The sequence below is a fragment of the Schistosoma mansoni genome, chromosome 1, assembly GCF_000237925.1.
Source record: "Schistosoma mansoni strain Puerto Rico chromosome 1, complete genome".
NCBI classification, from domain to species: Eukaryota; Metazoa; Platyhelminthes; class Trematoda; order Strigeidida; family Schistosomatidae; genus Schistosoma; species Schistosoma mansoni.
In genome coordinates, this window is record NC_031495.1 from 8,394,059 (window position 1) to 8,397,881 (window position 3,823).

A 3,823-nucleotide genomic window follows, 5' to 3' on the forward strand; every position below is an offset into this window, starting at 1 on the left:
TCGTATTTTTCAGTATAGACACTGGAAACAGACGTTTTGAGTAAAAAGTAATAAATCCGAGAGACATGTTAGGCTTCATATGATCTCTCTGTGGTAGTAGACCAAAAATAACTCCGGGATCATCCCCTTAGTCTTTAAAACAAAAGGCAAAAGAATATTGTGATCGGATCTAAGTAAGAATCTCAAGATCCCCCTTCAGAACTCACCGGCATTAAGGAGGGAGTTTGTTTTGTTCAGCAGTTGGAGTTAACCAGATAGTTACCTAAAGCTGAAAAGTATCTTGACTCAACAAGGTCTACTTTTAACCCGAAAGGAACCGAGTCATGGTCAAGGTTGATGGAGGTTTTCTTCACCTTATTCGAAGTTCTGGCCACCAATCTCGAGGCATCTCGTACTGATGGATGCTGATAACCAGCTAGAATCAAGACCCCACTCGAACAGGCCTCAAGATTATGGAATTTAAAACAAAAAGAGGTTGGGGTCAATCGTTTGACTTGTTAACAACTATGAAGGAAGGACATGAGGGAGACAGAGACAGTCCGGTAAGAGAGCAGGTTTATTGACCTCTTACATAAGGCTACTACAGAGAGGAAGAACAGGGTCAGATATGTGATCCAAATAGAAGCACCAACTCATTTAATATGAACAAATTGGTTACACGAATTATGAAGTGAAAATAATGCTCGTGTGGTAGGGGTTGCGGGAACATAGGAAATTTCTTTTTCCTGTAATAGAAATGTGGAGGTAGATATGTTCCCACAATAAATAGTTCCCCAAGTCTTCGACAGTGATGCTGGCATCATTTGTTTTTCTAAACAGACCTCAGAGGAAGGAACTTGATCACGCAGCCGCACCTGATCATGAGTCGGCAGACCATGCTACTCATTTCGTGCGACAGTGAGTCAGCTTGGATAAAACACTTCTCAAAATATCGTCAATTTTCCAAGAATATTTTCGAACCCATTCATCCCTGACTACTGATTTGACAAGGTTGTTATCTTCCGACTATGAAGGTGTTACAAACGAAATTTTTGTCAGAACTTGAATGTGTTTGGCATCTTTAGGTGGAAAGATGAGTTAGAGTATAGGACTCTTCGGTAACACATCAGGGACACATTCAAGAGTTTAGTTGTCTCGGTGAATCTTCTCGCTAATCGGGGAGGTTTCTCTTCACCACAAAGTTTCTAGTTTGAACTGTCTTCAAAAAGCCTGCTCCTGACACCCATTTGGAAAATTGGATACTGATGATTTAGCAGTTCTCTTAGGTTAAGACATACATATTAATCTTTAAGATGGTTCTAATCTTTCTTCGACTTCAGTGAACCCACATAGAGAAGAGGATGACTCCATCGAAGCTCACCTATCTAACCCTATGGAACTACGTTTATTTGAAGTCAGGAACTCGACTGAGAAAAAGCCAGGGATTGTGGCGCTTAGAATTTACCTTCACTTATGAAGAAGTTCGACAGTTCTCTTAGATTAGGACATACATATCAGTCAGTAAGATGGTTTTAATCCTCAACTTTATGCTCATACAAGCCGGAGGAACCTCTTTCAAAAACTTCAAAGGTTGTGGTATTCCCAGTTTATTTCAGCCCATGCAATTATCTAACACCCATCGATTGCTCATCATCCCTATATCACTATTTTGGGAAAAGCCAGCTCTGGGTAACTATTCTGCCGAAAGTGATGTATTGTTGAACAATAATTAGTGAAACTATGAGAGGGTAGTTAAAATATACCTTAATTTTTCAGGAGCTTTTAACAGGGTTGATCATACGCTGATCATAAGTTGAAGGTTTTTGAGTTTATACCGATCGGCAGGTTTATGTCATACCTAAGTAATTGGGTTTTTAAGGTCGGGATTTATGACTCATTGTCACAGGGTACAGAGACTAGTGGGGTCCCATGTGGTTCAATAATGTGACGTTTCCCCCTTTGTCTTGCATCACTGACGTTCCCAGAAAGTGTGTTCTAATATGTTACTTTTTGCTGACGACTCTGAGCTTCAGAGAAAGGTTCGCAACTTGGATGATAACCCGGCACTTCAGGATGATCAGACTCGGGTTTAAAGTAGAGTGGATGATAATGGACTTAATTAAAACACTTCAAAGTGTAAAGTAGTCCATCTGATACATTTCACGAGTTGAAAGATATTTGAGTGCTTTGTTGGCCGGTTATTGGGAATCTTTTCCTAACTGCGCTAAATATACTTCTAGAGAGAATTTTAGTCTGGCAAATTTAAACTTATTTTTGAAAAGTTTGACAGCAGGACTTTTCATTGAGTTTTTATTAGGTTTTACTTGACTAGATTTGGAGTTTGGAAACACAATGTTTTCTCCCTAACTCCAACAGGGTAAGAACACTCTCAAGCCCATTCAAAGGTGAACTACTAAATCAAACTTTGTGGAGGGGGATCGATTCAACTTTAATAAACAAAGCCTGAAATCGTTAGGTCTTTATTTGCGAGAGTATAGGTGACTCGAAGGAGAATTTCTAAGCAACCTTTGGCATCTTATAAAATACCCACTTAAGTACAGTCACAGCAGAAACCTTTATTCCAATACTCAGAAATTAGAGTGACTCCCGGCGAATCGGACTATTTGGATATATTTTTCTCCGTACAAATATTTCGGTCTTGGAAATTTCTATCGGTTGAGGTGGTCTAAGCAACTTTACGGGTGCCCTTCTGCTGTACACTTCACATACCTAGGTCCCTAACTGTAGGAATTGGAGATCTACTTCTATCAGATACGGAAGCTCACTAGGTAAAAACTTCTTCTAGACCACTCACAATCCCATGATAGTTCAAACGTTTGACTGCTTAATCGACTTGTGTATACGCAATAATTTTCACTGAGCTTACAAAAACACAATGAGCTTCATGTTTATTGTACAGGAAGATGTCGACAGGAATTTTTTTTTATTTTGGCAACATGCACGGTGATATTTGACATATTGGACATCGGAGGTGTACACATCAAGTGCACGCTACTTGCCGTTCCTTGTTTTGTGTGGTAAGATGTTCGTGTAAGCAACTATCTGTCGTCTATATGTTGGGTTCTATTGTTCATAACCAGTGGACTCTATTACATACCAATCCCAGTGGTTACGATCGACAGGTGGGAAATGTATTAAACGTATGTTTGCTCACCTATAACGGCCCAATCTCCCTATTTCGGGGTAAATTTTATTGGTTTTGTGGAAATAGCACAAAACCCCCAGTTTCCTAAGATCTGGGGAAATCCCCAAACTTTGGGTAAACCCGAAAATAGGGAAATCGGGGTCATTAATCAATAGTATGATAATTAATTAATCATCCTACTGGCGGAATTCATGTGATCCTAACAGTTCTGAGCGGAATAGGAAATCCTTTCGCTTAGTATGACATGTCTAGTAGCAGTAAATCGCTGACACTTAGGTATGTTTTTAGTGGTGATAATTACCAATATTGTTAACAATAAGACTGGCTTTTATCAATAGGTCATGGATTAATTAGTTGAGTCAATAATACTCATTGAGTGATTACGGTTGAACCTTCACTAGACTAGAAGCTTGTTTGATCTCATTGGGGGGTTTACTTCAACAGCAGTTCCAGTTATCTGATTGAGTTGAGCCTCCAAATGCCCTGGTACGGCCGAGAATGGGAAGGGCCCGCCCCCTCTCGAAATGCTCTCACACGGCCACGCGTATACAGCCACTGCTAGAAAAGTCCCACTCACTGCCTTCTCGTGTTGGGGGTGTTTACGGAATTAAGAGGACAAAAAGCGAATGTCTGGCGCTTAAACCGGGTTGGTGGATATGGAGGGTCCAACTAGGGGAG

The 3,823-nt window shown here is 40.3% G+C and overlaps 1 protein-coding gene across 1 annotated transcript in view; it reads left to right on the forward strand.

The window, feature by feature from the left end:
- The window catches only part of Smp_123930 (hypothetical protein), a gene marked incomplete at both ends in the record, with an annotated part of 15,777 nt that overhangs the window by 356 nt on the left and 11,598 nt on the right, over positions 1-3,823 (forward strand). The gene's annotated exons all lie outside the window — the stretch shown is intronic.